The sequence below is a fragment of the Carcharhinus amblyrhynchos genome, chromosome 27, assembly GCF_965287045.1.
Source record: "Carcharhinus amblyrhynchos chromosome 27, sCarAmb.v2.hapA, whole genome shotgun sequence".
NCBI classification, from domain to species: domain Eukaryota; kingdom Metazoa; phylum Chordata; class Chondrichthyes; order Carcharhiniformes; family Carcharhinidae; genus Carcharhinus; species Carcharhinus amblyrhynchos.
The window spans coordinates 26,934,657-26,950,341 of NC_137350.1; the positions used below are offsets into that span (position 1 = coordinate 26,934,657).

Genomic DNA, 15,685 nt, shown 5'->3' on the forward strand with positions numbered 1-15,685 from the left:
GGCAGGTTATCTCACTTGTCTGGACAGCTGGTTAGTGATATGGAGTGACTCAAACAGTGTGGGTTCAATCCCCGTACCAGCTGAGGTCATTCATCAAGAATACTGGGACTGGAAGGTTTGAATTATAAGAGGAGATTGGATAGGCTGGGGTTATTTTCCCCTGGAACGTAGGAAGATGACGGATGTCTTTATAAAGGATTATAAAATCATGAGGGGTATAGATAAGGTGAATAGTCTTCCCCAGGGTAGGGGAGTCCAACACTAAAGGTCATAGGCTTAAGGTGAGGGGGAAAGAGAGACCTGTGGGGCAACTTTTTCACACAGAGGGTGGTGCAGATATGGAATGAGCTGCAAGAGGAGGTGATAGAGGTGGGTACAATTACAACATTGAAAAGACATTTGGACAGGTACATGGATGGAAAAGGTTTAGAGTGTTATGAGCCAAATGCAGGCAAATGGGACTAGTTCAGTTTAGGAAACCGAGAACAAGTTGGGCCAAGAGGGCCTGTTTCCGTGATGTATGTCCCTATGACTCTCTGTGTTCTGCCAGCTGAGGAATGATGTATAGCGTGGTATTCTTAACAGGAGAAGGAGGAATAAATATTGTTTATATATCTTGGTGGGAGAGGATTGACTGGAATGTTGGAAAGAATATTGCCCTTTCACCCCTGCCACTGAGATTTATATCTGGATTGAGCCAAGAGAAATGCTCGGTCGCTGCTGTCTCTCAGGGACTGGGTTGACGTGAGTTCTTGCAAACGTCTCAGTAAACTGCCGTCCAGGACCTTTCCAACGTCCAAATTCCAAATTAACGTTTCCCAAATTTGCTCTTTCTAGTTAAAACTTACCCCCTTTTATTGTTTGAAGAACATAATCTCTTTAAACAAAACCATACACAAAATCAGTCGAAATAAAGGTTAGTTAGATTGGCTATGGAAATGTGTGAGGTTAAGGGGATAGGGTAGAGGGGTGGATCTGGATAAGGTGCTCTTTTAGAGGGTTGGTGCAGACTCGATGGGCCGAATGGCTTCCATTTGCAATGTAGGAATTCTATGGTTCTACGTAATGTGATTCTTTATTTGAAATACTGAACTTCCTTGGAGTGGCAATCAGTGTCAGAGTAGGAAGTGGGAGGGAAGGTCGAGACGAGGGGTTGTCGATGGTCTGGGGATTGGAATTTGGGGGGGGAGCAGAGATCAGGGTAAGGTCAGGGGGTCAGGGGTGGAGAGGTGTGGAAGGTCAATGGAGTCAGAGGTGAGAGGGTCAAAGGTCAGGCGTCAGAGATTGGGGAGTGAAGTCAGGGTGCGTTTGAGGTTGTTGGAGTTGGGCGTGTCAGGGTGAGATCAGTGAATCAGTGGGAAGAATCCCTAAATCCCTATGGTGGTGGGCCAGAGTCCATGAGGGGGTTGTTGGGCTGTGGATACTTAACCTGTCTGTACAATAATTACCCAGAAGCTAGAATTGGTATTTATCTTTTCTGGGTAACTTTTGGTGCAATCCAGTTGGAGCCATCCAAAGTTTTCAGATTGTCTCCAGGGGGAGGGTTGCAGTCCTATATACTAGGAACTAAGTATTATACACCGATTCTCTACCATTGCTTCAGGCTGGCTAATGAGTCACAGGACTAACAGATCCTATCTTGCTGAGATGGAAAGTAATTGTCAGTAATTTAAGATACACTTCCTTAAAGGTACATGCACATCATGGCCAGAATTCTCCAGCCGTTCACATGAGTGGGGTTTTCTGGTTCCACTGCAATGAATGGTGATTTGGCTGAATGCCAAATTGTCCATCCTCGCTTGCAGTGGCATGCGGGGGTGTGAATGTACAGAAAATTCTGGCCCATATCACAAAGGGAAACCCCCCTCCCCCAATCAGTTCCGTGGGCAGGGAGGGAGGGGTGCTGCTGACAGATTCAAGTGCCCTCCAGGCACCGAAGTGGCCACCCATGGCCCTCCCTGGATTGACATCCCTAAGTTGGAAGGCCCATCCACCAAGAACCAATCAGAGGCCAACAGCTCATCATTGCCATCAGTGGGAGGGATGGCTACACTGCATCTATCAGAGGCCCAGGGTAATAGTGACACCAGGCCAAAGGTGAGTGAGGGTGGGATAGGGGGTCGCAGGATGGGAATTGGAGGTAAGAGCAGGTGGGTGGCCACTCGCCTGTCTGTTGCTGGGTCCCTCGATAGGGCACAGAGTGCTTGACTACGAGGGATACCCCCGCCGGGATACCATAGGCATACCCAACATTTAATCCTTGAACCAATACCAAATTGCGGTAGGTTCATGTATAATGGGTGTCAATGGGCTCAATAATGAACCTAATTGACATCTTGCTGTTTGTGCTGGAAATCCCACATCAGCCTCTTCTGTCCTCCCGTTTTTACCAGGGAGAATTCCTCTACTGCCTAGAAACAGTGAGCCCAATCACAATGCTTCCCTCTGAAATGCGCTGCATTAAATCCAGCCTGGTGTAATTTTGTGTTAATAAATGATGATTAGATTCTTATACTTTAGAATCAATCTCAGGATAGGAGGGGAGATTTAAGGGGAAAATGGGGCAAGGAAATAAACAGGAAAGTATTTCTAACACAGCCTCTCACGAAATCCTGTGTCTCCCAATATTTTTGATATGTCCTCCTTTGTGAAGGCAGAAATTGTCTTCTTAAGCCATCTTAATCTATGTCAAGGATGTGGCCGTTTTGAGTGAGATCTTTAAAAATCATAGAAACTTAAGCAAGCGGAAGGAGGCCACTCAGCCCATCAAGTCTGCACTGATAACAATCTGACCTAGGCCCTAGCCCAATAACCTTGCACACTCACCCTGCTAATCCCTCTAACCCATGCGTCCCAGGACACTTAGGGAGAATTTAGCATGGCCAATCCACCTAACCTGCGCATCTTTGGACTGTGGGAGGAATGATGTGGAGTTGCTGGCCTTGGACTGGGGTAAACACAGTAAGAAGTCTCACAACACCAGGTTAAAGTATTTGATAGTAAACCCACAAGCTTTCAGAAATGCTGATCCTTCGTCATGTGTGTGGAAGGTTATCAAATAAACTGGTTGGACTTTGTGAGACTTCTTACTCTGTGGGAGGAAACCACAGCACCCTGAGAAAATCCACGCAGACACAGAGAGAACATACAAATTCCACACAGACAGTGACCCAAACCGGGAATCAAACCCAGTTCCTGGAGCTGTGAGGCAGCAGTGCTAACCGTTGTGCCACCATGCTGCTCGAAGGGATTGCCTGTTAAATGAAGGTTTCATGTTGTGGACCAGTGCATTGAGTTGAGCCAAACTCATTTCACATCAGATCACTATTCTCAGCAGACTGAGCATTCTAGGCTCATTCTCACTTGGATGTGAAAGGTAAGTATTTAGCTCACTTAGTCCCATTTCACTCCAAACTCCTTTCCATGTTAGTTTTCCTGTAAGATACGCTGGAATGAATTTTGGAGCAAGTTGTTCTGAGAACTAGAACAGCAACTTTCATTTAAGCATTCTTGCAGGAACCCTCTGCTAAATTTGGGATGAACAGTGTATTTCGTTATTTTATATGTTTGGTTTTTCTCAGAGTAATGCATAGATGACATTAGTTTCTTAGTAGGCAGGGACTTTAGTTGCATACTTTTATATATGCTTAAAAATGAATGCACCTGAAGTTGCTAGCACAGTGATGAGCAACCTACAGCCTAGGAACCACATAAAGTTTAAAGTTTTCTTATGAGTGTCACAAGTAGGCTTACATTAACACTACAATGAAGTTACTGTGAAAATCCTTAGTTGCCATATTCCGGCGCCTGTCTGGATACACTGAGGGAGAATTTAGCATGACCAATGCACCTAACCAGCACATTTTTTGGAGGGAGGAAACTGGAGCACCCAGAGGAAACCCACGCAGACATGGGGAGAATGTGCAGACTCTGCACAGACAGTGACACAAGCCGGGAATTGAACCTGGGTCCCTGGTGCTGAGAAGCAACAGTGCTAACCACTGTGCCTCCCCATGTGGCCCATTGGGATTCTAATTCAGGTCACGAGACATTTTGTCGATCGTTGTCCATGTGCAAGGTTTCCAGGTTCCACTGGTTTAAGTCCACGTAGATTATTTTTCCCTACAGTATGACTGGTGAGGTCTATCTAGATATACACATAAAGCGAAGGCTAATAAGGTGAGGTGCATGCTGATTGCTCACAACATTGACTGTGAGAGACTGTGCCCAATCAAACATAAATATTTCTTTTGTTTTTACCATTTGAAGTTGGCTGTTTTATTAAGAAATGAATGATTTAGCATTTTCTGTAACTCATTATGAAATATTCAGCGTGTATTAAATGTACTTAATCTTACTTATGGGGTTATCTTTGTGAACAAGCCTGATTTCAATTGTGCGTTCCACTGAGATGACAGAGCACCACTCACGCAGCCCACTCACCAGTCTATCACTGTTCCAGCAGCGTCCAGCTCTTTCTGCAGTCCACACCCAGGCTTAACCATTCAATCATAGTGAACGTCAACAGTACACAGATTCACATAATCAAACAAAGAACAATTGAACATCACACATTCACAGATGGTTGTTTACTCTTACAATATTACTAAACTATATTACTATACTCTTGCTATAGGATGGCATTGTGACACAGTGGTCAACACTGTTGCCTCACAGTTTTGGGGACCCGGATGCGATTCCCGGCTTTAGTCACTGTCTGTGTGGAGTATGTACATTCTCCCCGTGTTTGCGTGGATTTCCTCCGGGTGCTCTGGTTTCCTCCCACAACCCAAAGATGTGTGAGTTAAGTTGATTGTCCATACTAAATTGCCCCATAGTGTCCCAGGATGTGTAGGTTAAAGGGATTAGTGGGGTAAATGTGTGGGGTTGTGGGCATAGGGTCTGAGGTGGGATTGTTGTCGGTACAGACTTGGTGGGCTGAGTGGCCTCCTTCTGCATTGGAGGAATTCTATGAACCTATATTAATTTGTATTCGTGGTTTTGTTCAAATCAGCAGAAGTATCCCTTGCAGCTTCTTTCCCTTTTCTGCTTTCAGAAAGGACTGTTCGTAGCGAACACAAAATTAAGTGTGGAATATTATTAATTTTAGTAATTGGAGGACGTTTCAGCTTTTAAATGATACTTTTACCATCGAATGACCTTTCCACAACTTCAGCTTAGATGCCAGTGAATGTAAAGCAAAATTCTCCCTGAAAAGTTTGTAACCCTGAAATAGGAACAACGAGACAATCTTACTCAGAGGCTGTTGGAACTGAAAATACCCCTGGAAAGTCCAAATTTACCCTGTCAACAATCCTACAGCAGCCTGAAAAATCTTTCACAAAATACATCACTCATTACTCTTGAGGCTTCTTTCTTGACATGGACCTCTCCACTGAAGAGGAAAGGTCTAGACCAAATTCCACTCATATTTTCTCCCTCTCTAGTAATTTCTGTGGAATTAAATTTCCCAACAACAACAAATAGTCCTTTCTGGTAAGTAAAGGTCTGTCAGTTGATTGCAGTTTTCGGTAGCACAGTGGTTCGCACTGCTGCCTCACAGTGTCAGGGACCCAGACTCAGCTTCCGGCTTGTGTTACTGTCTGTGTAGAGTTTGCACGTTCTCCCCGTGTCTGCGTGGGTTTTCTCGGGTGCTCCAGTTTCCTCAGATAGTCCAAAGACATGCTGGTTAATTGGAGTGGCCATGCTAAATTCCCCCTCGGTGTACCCGAGCAGAGTGTGGCGACTAGAGGATTTTCACAGTAACTTCATTTTCAGTGTGAGTGTGAGCCTACTTGTGACACTAATAAAGAAACTTTACTTTAATATGTTCTTATTTTGAAAGTAAATGCTGGCACCTTGAATGTTTTTAATTACTTAAGCTACAGAAATAAAAAATGAGGTCTGTTGGTCAATAATAACAGTAGGAAATGTTGGTTGCACTTGCAGAATCTGTAGAGATTCATTAGAACTGGTCATCATTGTGAAATACTTTCCCCATAGATACTGCTTGGCCTAATATGTGTTTCAGCGCTTCCTGTTTTAATTTCAGATTTCCAGCAATATCTCACTTAGGTTTCAATGCTCATTGCTTTTCTGAATGTCACCTAACCTCCCTGTTGTGTTTTCCAAAATAATACAATACAATACAATATAATATAACATAACATAACGTAAAATAATTTCAGCTTTCTCCCAGTTGTTGCTACCATCTTTCTCAAATGGGTGCCAGTGAAACAGTAATTACATCCAATGAACTTTTGTGCCAGTCAATGAGAAACTGTTAGAAGGTACTTGGATAACATTATGAGTTAGTGGATGCTAAAGTAATGCCAGAACATTAGCAGTAGGCTGATTTTCAGAGTGTGGAAAACTTGGAATAAAATTAAACCTAATATCTCAAATTCTATTCCAATTCCAATTCTCTTCCTGCATCTAGTGATGCACTAAGGCAGATTTTTGTCCATTTCCATAGCTGGTAATTCTCAGAACAGGTCACTATCCTGGCACCAGGGTCTTGTCACTTTAGAGGGTGCCATTCCACGTCAAATGTGGCTGACCAGGGGCACAATCTTACCACCTGCTCACAACACGTGCCTGCTGCAGCAAGGTCGGAGAATTTGGTGCCCAGCCAAATAAGAACGTAAGATTTAAGAACAGGAGTAGGCCATATGGCCCCTCAAACCTGCTCTGCCATTCAATAAGGTCATGGCCGATCTTTTCGTGGACTCAGCTCCACTAACACACCTGCTCACTATAACCCTTAGTTCCTTTACTGCTCAGAAATCTATCTACCTTTGTCTTAAAAACATTCAATGAGGTAGCTTCAACTGCTTCACTGGGCAGGGAAGTCCACAGATTCACAACCCTTTGGGTGAAGATGTTCTCCCCAACTCAGTCCTAAATCTGCTCCCCCTTATTTTGAATCTGTGTCTCCTAGCGCTACTTTCACCCACCAGTAGAAACAACTTCCCTGCTTCTACCTTATCTATTCCCTTCATCATTTTATATGTTTCGACAGGATCCCCCCTCATTCTTCTGAATTCCACTGAGTACAGGGTGGCACAGTGGCCCAGTCAGCACTGCTGCTTCACAGCGCCAGGGACCCCGGTTCGGTTCCAGCCTTGAGTGACTGTCTGTGTGGAGTTTGCACATTCTCCCCGTGTCTCCCTGGTTTCCGCCGGGTGTTCTGGCTTCCTCCCGCAATCCAAAGATGTGTGGGTTAGGTTGATTGGCCATGCTAAATTGCCCCTTAGTGTCAAGGGGCTAGCAGGGTAAATAAATGGGGTTATGGGGATAAGGGCCTGGGTGGGATTGTGGTCAGTGCAGACTTGATGGGCTGAAGAGCCTCCTTCTGCACTGTAATGATCCTATTCTATGACTGATATAGTCTCAGTCTGTCCTCATAAGCCAGCTCTCTCAACTCCGGAATCAATGTAATGAATCTCCTGTGCATCCCTCCAGTACCAGTACACCCTTTCTCAAGTAAGGAGACCAAAACTGTACACAGTACTCCAGGTGGGGCCCACTAGCGCCTTATACAGCTGCAACATAACCTCCTTGTTTTTAAGCTTCATCTCTCTGGCAACGAAGGACAAAATTCTATTTGCCTTCTTAATTACCTACTGTACCTGCAAACCAACATTTTGCGATTCATGCACTGTGAACAGTGGTAAAGTTCAGGCCCAGGAGTCTGTTCGGTTCTTAAGGCCTGCCATTAGCATGTTTGGAAGGAATTGCAAATTGACACGTTCAATCTGACTACATTATGAACGCCCCTTCCTTGGCCATTAAGGGACTTGAACCCAGAGCTTCTGGCTAAGAGGCAGTTAACCCACTACCCCACAAGAACTCCTAGCAACTCAGATAGTTAGAGCTTTATTTCTGTGTTCTGACTGATTCAAAGGTTGCCTCCTTGGAGTAGCAAGAAACAATAAATCTATATGCATTCTAGTCCAGTCCATGTTGCTCTGTTAATAACTGAAATGTCTAGAGTACAAATTTGCATATACAAACATGATGGTGCTAGACCAGCAGTTCTCATTGGGACTGACCTTTTCCCATCATCCAGATGATAGCCAATTCAAACATTACACAATTAATTATGATGCTCAGGAGGAGAATATATTTCATGCAGAACGACTCAAGTCATTTGTTGCTTTGTTTTGAAATGTGCAACCAATTACACCACATATTTATAGTATTCCTCAGTAAGCAAAATGGTTCCTCGGGGAATTTTGTTAAGGGGCATTTTCTTGATGGAAACAAGTACAGCAATTTTGAGGAGGAAACATTTTCTCAAAATTACTAGTTTAGCAAATTGCCGATTTCTCTCCTGTGTCAATAGATGCCTTATTCTGCAACTTGAGAAAGTTATTGCCCCAGGGAAAGTGGGTGGTGAAGATAACCTTTGTCAATTTTAATGGGAAAATATCTCTTAATATTAGATATCTGCATTTTTTTGGGATAATCACTTCTGCTGTAAAGATGGAGAAATCCGGGCATCATTAATGTACTTGTTAGCTCAATTTCAGCATGAAATTTCAAATCATGCGTTTAGTTATTCCAGCACCAAAGGAGAATAAGTCTGCTGTACACATATCAACATGCTGTGCTTGGTTGAAGTCATTAGGTTACATTTTAGCTTCAGTTGAAGCAATTTTTAAAGGCGCATCTCGGCCTTTTGGCTAAGATGCAAATAAAATCAAGCCTTGGAGGAGGAGCTATGCCCACTCCAATCAGCTTGGATCATGTAGATCAAGCCCAAGACAAGAGGTGAGAGCCCTGTTTTGTTAATTTGGATTGGGAATGCCTCAACTTGTTGAGTCTCTGAATTGGACTTGATTTGATTGAATTGGAATAAAAACAAAAAAAAAGTAATTCTCTGCTTTCTTTCATGAATTCTTGAATGTCTCCTGTAGGGATATGGGGGTAGGGCCCGGGTGGGATTGTGGTCGGTGCAGACTCGATGGGCCGAAGGTCCTCTTTCTACACTGCAGGGTATCTATCTATGTAAGTTACTTTATTTACACCATACATCTGTACACAGCCAGCTCTCCAATTGCTCCCTGCTGAATGCAGGCTGGGAGTCTGCTTTAGGTAGGGAGCATGAGACTCCCTGATTTAACTACCAATTAAGACTCATCAGGTAATTCATAATCTAGCAAACCAATCTCATTAGCCTGGCTGAAGTCATCACATTTCCCTTCAAGGGCGGCATGGTTAGCACCGCTGCCTCATAGCGCCATGGATCAGGTCCAATTTCGGCCTCGGGTGACTGTCGGTGTGGAGTTTGCACATTCTCCCCATGTCTGCGTGGATTTCCTCCAGGTGCTCCTGTTTCCTTCCACAGTCCGACCATGTGCAGCATAGGTTGATTGGCCATGCTAAATTGCCCCTTAGTGTTCAAGAATTTGGTTGTGTGGCCAAATTCTGCTCCAATCTGACTTTCAAGTTTGCTGATGATGCCACTGTAGTGGGTCAGATCTCAACCAATGATGAGATGGAGCACAAGAAAGACATAGAGAATCTGGTGAAATGGTGCAATGATAATAAACTCTCCCTTAATGTCAGTAAAGCAAAGGAGATAGTCATCGACTTAAGGATGCATAGTGGAGGACATGGCCCTGTCTACATCAATGGGGATGAAGTGAAAATGGTCCAAGAGCTTCAAGTTTCTAGATGAAAAGATCACCAACAATCTGTCCTGGCCCCTCCCTGCTGACGCTAAAGTTAAGAAAGCTCACCAATGCTTCCATTTTCTCAGGAGGCTAAGGAAATTTGGCATGACTGCTACAACTCTCACCAACTTTTACAAATGCGCCATAGGAGGCCATCCTTTCTGAATGTATCACAGCTTGGTATGGCTCCTGCTTTGACCAAGACCGCAAGAAACTACAAACAGTTGTGAACGTGGGGTGCCAGGACATGTGGTTAGGAGGATTAGCAGGGTAAAAATATGGAGTTACGGGGATAGGACCTGGATAACAAGCTCTGTCAGAGAGATGGTGCAGACCTGATGAAGCAAATGGCCTCCTTCTGCAGTGTAGGGGTTCTAGGTATTTAATTGCATATCAGATGGAAAATCTACCTGCATGTTAACCTTGTGTTCACAATTAACTGAGCTTTTTTAAGCAGGAGAGGGAAGGAATCTGGAATAAAAAAGTAGTTTGAACAAATTAATTTTCTTTTCAAATATTGTGATTGGCTTACTTCAGTAATCCCTTGTAGCAAGGTATTCTGATATGAAAATAATTATTTTAACCTTTTGTGCTTCTAGCACAAATTCTAAATTTATGTCTCCTTTATTTCATGTTCACAGTCCAGTTGAACAATCTTTCGCTATCTATATGCTCAAATCATTTTAATATATCTCTCCACAGGAAGGTAGCATCATAAAAGAGGGACTTTTTTCACAATTCACCCATTCCTTGGCACTGAGCAGGACAAGCACAACATCATTTAACTCATTGCTTTTTCTGGGACCTTGCTGTATGCAAATTGGCTGATTCATTTTCCTATGGCATTGACACTTCAAAAGGTATGGTCGTTTGCTGTGAAGCTCTTTGATATATAAAATGCAGATTCTTCCTTTATCATATCTCTTACAAACATCACTGCCTGTCCCCGCCAGTTCTGGGCAGGTGCGCTATCTGAATTACCGCAATGTCTGCAGTAAATGCAAATATGATTAATAACGGATTTATTTTTTGCGATTTACAACGCTAGGAAAACGGTTAACATACAGTTATCTTCTGAGTTGGTTCTCCTCTCAACTTTAGTCCAACAGCAGCAGTTATTGATACTGTGCTGTTCAGAATCAAGTAGTGTCAAGCGGCTGAAATGTGAATCAGCCAGAGGTTCCCTTTGTCGGTTGGTGTTTTAACCTACAAAGTCACTGTGGCACCTCTGACTGTGCAGCATTCCCTCGGCACTGAGAGTATCAAGTCTCTGGAACGGAAAGTGTACCCACAATCTTCTGATTTGGAGGTAAGAATGCTATCACCAATCTGTGGGCATCTATGATGTTTGAAAGGGAATTTTATAATTTAAAAATGATTAACACTGAGCCCGTGGATAGTGAAATTTGATTGAAGTTTTAGGGATGTGCACAATATGATTAAGTTATGGTCAACGGGTGTGTTTGGCCAAATTAATATTGGTCATGTGACCTCCATAGCATCCCTACATTGCAGAAGGAGGCCCTTTGATTCTTTGAGTCTGCACCAATTCTTCGACAGACCCTATCCCAGTAACCCCACATTTTTGCCTCGCTAATCCCCCTAACCTACAGAACTTGAGACAAAACCTAATTTCTGTACCATGCTTTGCATCTGCTTGCATCAGTCTAATCAAAAAAACATACACATAAAATTATGTTCCTGAGATTATGTTGCCATTGATCCAGCTCATGCTGCAGCAGAGAAAATTTACTTCAATGTTAAACAGAGAGATCTCCATAAACATAAGCATCATGCATTCCTGCTTGGAAGGAACAGAGTTGGATTTTGTTCTTGCCCTAATAAATGGACTTTGATCCTGTAATATCCTAATGATGTTATGGGACCTGGAGAACAAGCTCTGTCAGAGAGATAAGAACATAAGAACATAAGAACATAAGAAATAGGAGCAGGAGTAGGCCATCTAGCCCTTCGAGCCTGCCCCGCCATTCAATAAGATCATGGCTGATCTGTTGTGGCTCAGTTCCACTTTCCCGCCCTCTCCCCATAACCCTTAATCCCCTCTCTTATCAAGAACCCATCAACCCGCTTCTTAAAAATATTTAAGAACATAAGAACATAAGAAATAGGAGCAGGAGTAGGCCATCTAGCCCTTCGAGCCTGCCCCGCCATTCAATAAGATCATGGCTGATCTGTTGTGGCTCAGTTCCACTTTCCTGCCCTCTCCCCTATGGTGCAGACCTGATGGGGTGAATGGTCTCCTGCGCTGTAAGGGTTCCAGGTATTTAAGTGCATATCAGATGGAAAATCTAGCTGCGTGTTAACCTTGTGTTCACAATTAACTGATCTTTTTTAAGCAGGAAAGGGAAGAAAGCTGGTTAAAAAAAGTAGTTTTGCCCGTTTGAACAAACTAATTTTCTTTTCAAATGTTGTGTTAAAGAAAAAAAATGTGTTTTGAACGCATAGATTCAAAATAACAATGCAAAGTTTATTGAAGGAGCTGTTGCCCGTACAGCATCGAAACAGAAACAGAGCCTGAGAAACACCCCAATGACATCACCATCAAATCATATGATTGACTATAAAGCAAAAATGTGACCACTGAATATATAAAATCCTTCCCCCTTTACTTCTGTGGTCATGACAGCAAATTACTACAACATTATACAGAGGATCAATAATACACTAGACACAGTACTATGCACCATTAACCATTATACAGTCAACAAGAAAGTTGATCAGGAGGACGCTTGTTCCTTTTTGGTTGTATACAATATTCTGGAATTTCCTGTCCTTTACCCTAGAAGTGTGATTTGGAATTCCAGTAGACAATTCTTCTCTAGCAACTAATTCTGCGTCATTCTCAAGTTCTGTTGTTCAGTCCCATGACCGTTTCACTAAATTATGCAATGGCTGCAATAATGTATCTAAGTTGGGAACAAATTTGCCACAATAATTTACAAATCCTAGAAATTGCATCATCGGACATGGTGCTTCTCAAGTAGCTTCTATCTTTTTAGGTGCTTCATATAGGCCTCTACTATCAATAATGTGACCCAAATACTGGACTAATGTCTGGAACAGGTCACTTTTTTCTTTCGTGAAATGCAGACCGTGTACTTGAAGACATTCTAATGTTGCTTCTGAATTATTCAAGCCCTCCTGTTCACTGGACACTGCAATTAGAATATCATCTAGGTACACCAGACAGACCACAAAGACGGCACGATGGCACAGTGGTTAGCACCGCTGCCTCTCAGCACCAGGGACCCGGGTTCGATTCCCAGCTTGGATCATAGTCTGAGCAGAGTCTGCATGTTCTCCGCGTGTCTGCGTGGGTTTTCTCTGGGTGTTCTGGTTTCCTCCCACAGTCCGAAAGACGTGATGGTTAAGTGCACTGCCATGCTAAATTCTTCCTCAGTGTGCCTGAATAGAGCTGCGCCAAGTGTGGCAACTAGGGGATTTTCAAAGTAACCTCATTGCGATAATAATGTGAGCCCACTTGTGACGCTAATAAGTAAACCTTAATATACTTAAAATCTGATCCATCAATCTTTGGAATAGGGCTGGTGTAGATGTTATTCCAATAGACAATTTTTAATAATGAGGAAGATCTTTTATGAGTAACAATGGTAAGCAACGGTTGAGATTCAGCAGCTACATTCATCTGTAAATATGCTTGTGAAATATCCATCTTGAGATGAATAGCATATGGCACTGCTCTTGCTTTGAGACCTTTTGGTTAAGTAGCACGCTTTATCTTGAATTTCACTTGAAATTCCTTCATTGAGCCAAGTCTCTCTTCGAATATTTATCAAGAAGGCATTGACCAATCTGTTGACAGCTCTACAGTTAAGCTTAATCTTTTCTTGAGGCATGTTATATGTTGACCAAAACAAGCATTTTAAAACACTGTAAAGTTTGACTGAAAGAGGAAGATAAAGATAAACATACATGGTTATTGACAGACAAAGGATTGGTCAATGTAGAGGAATCACACAAAGATACAGCAATGATGCTAGTTCTCTTCTTCGTTAGCATGATGGCAATGCTGCAATCAACATGGTTCGATTGTGAAAAGATTCTTTCACTTCTGGAGCTTTGATTTCACTTGGTAGATGAGTGATTTAAAAAAAAACTTGCTGAAGACTTACTGAAGGCCAACAGAGAGAAAGAGTGGGAAAGGGCAATCTCATACATGCACTATATGAAGCTGCGCGTGTGTCAACTGTGGGCTGCATGCTCGCCTCTAAGTCACAGGTTTTGGGTTCCAATCCTTCTTCAGGCCTTAAGCACACTAATCCAGGCTGAGCTTCCAGTGCAGCACCGTCAGCACTGCTGCCTTTTGGATGAGATGTTAAACCAATCTGCCTATTTGAGTCAATGTAAAAGAACCCACACTGCATTATTTCAAAGAAAAGTAGGAGAGTTATCTGTCATGTCCTGAACAATATTTATCCTTCAGTTAATGCCACAAAAGACAGATTACCTAGGTTCATGAGAATGATCCCAGCAATGAAAAGCTTGATGTATGAGGAATGACTGAAGACTCTGGGTCTTTACTCAATGGAGTTTAGAAAGATGAGGGGGGGAATCTCATTGAAATTTACAGAATACTGAAAGGCTGGGATAGAGTGGACATGAGGAAGATGTTTCCATTTGTGAGAGAAACTAGGATTCAAGAGCTTAGCCTCAGAGAGTTCTCTTTAGAACTGAGATGAGGAGAAATTTCTTCAGCCAGAGAGTGGCGAACCTATGGAATTCATTGGCAGAGAAGGGCGTGGAAGCCAGGTCATTGGGTGCTTTTAAGACAGAGATAGATAGGTTCTTGATTGATAACGGGATAAAAGGATATGGGGAAAAAGTAGGAGAATGGGGTTGAGAAACTTATCAGCCATGGTTGGATAGCAGAGCAGACTCAATGGGCTGAATGGTCTAATTCTGCTCCTATACCTTATGGTCTTGTGGACATTATTGTTTGTAGGAGTTTGGCGGCCACCTTTTCTATGTTACAGTGCAATATTTCACTGACTGTAAATTGTTTTGAGATGTCTGGTAGTCATGAAAAGCACTGCATAAGTTAAAAATCTTTCTTTTTTACTTAGGCAAACAATGCAAATTGGAAAACATTTCATTCCTGGTACACTGTCCCACAACCTGCGAGGAGTGCATGTATACGTGTCTATCATAAAAAGAGTTTCCAATGAGAAACAATTGGATGTTTGAACAAACTGGAGGCTGAATGACGTTAACAACATGCCACAGTCGTAGTCGAAAGACATTACAAACAATGAAATGTTCTGTTGAAGTATCACACCATTCTTAGCCGCTGCATACCGCATCTTAAATGAACTGTATCCCATCGTGGTGTTGTTTTCATTTCCATAAACCACATTTATCTGGACGCTTCATGACCATATATTCTGGAAGAAAACTAAAAGGTTCTCAATGAACACAATCACCTAATAAGGGCTGGCATGGTGACACAGTGGTTAGCAGCGCTGGGTTTGATTCCCGGCTTCTCTGTGGGGAGTTTGCACATTCTCCCCGTGTCTGCGTGGGTTTCCTCTCACTGTCCAAAGATGTGTTGATTAGGTGGATTGGTCATTCTAAGTTGCCCCTTAGTGTCAGGGGGACTAACTACGGTAAATGCAAGGGGTTATGGGGATAGGGCCTGGATGGGATTGTGCAGACTCGATGGACTGAATGGTCTCTTTCTGCACTGTAGGTGTCTATGGCTATTCCATGTGTTTAAAATGGTTGGCTTGGCCCCTTGTCCTCACAGGTTACTGATGAGATGCTGCTGAAGATTATTCAAAAGCTTTCTGAGCCTAGTTGTCCCTCCGTGGAGGCAACTTTCTTCACTCATCCATTTATATCTGACACAGAATTTTATTCTTCTGCAAACATCCCTTCAGCTGTCTGAGATAAAGTTTAAAGTTCAGTCATTGGTGTCACAAGTAGGCTTGCATTAACACTGCAATAAAGTTACTGTGAAAATCCCC

At 42.8% G+C, this 15,685-nt stretch overlaps 1 long non-coding RNA gene across 1 annotated transcript; it reads left to right on the forward strand.

Moving 5' to 3' along the window:
* Positions 1-10,387: 10,387 nt before the first annotated feature.
* Positions 10,388-15,203, forward strand: LOC145359283 (uncharacterized). Its single transcript, XR_013889558.1, has 3 exons — positions 10,388-10,540; positions 10,729-10,989; positions 14,786-15,203. It is a non-coding gene; the product is annotated as an uncharacterized LOC145359283 (long non-coding RNA).
* Positions 15,204-15,685: the final 482 nt, after the last annotated feature.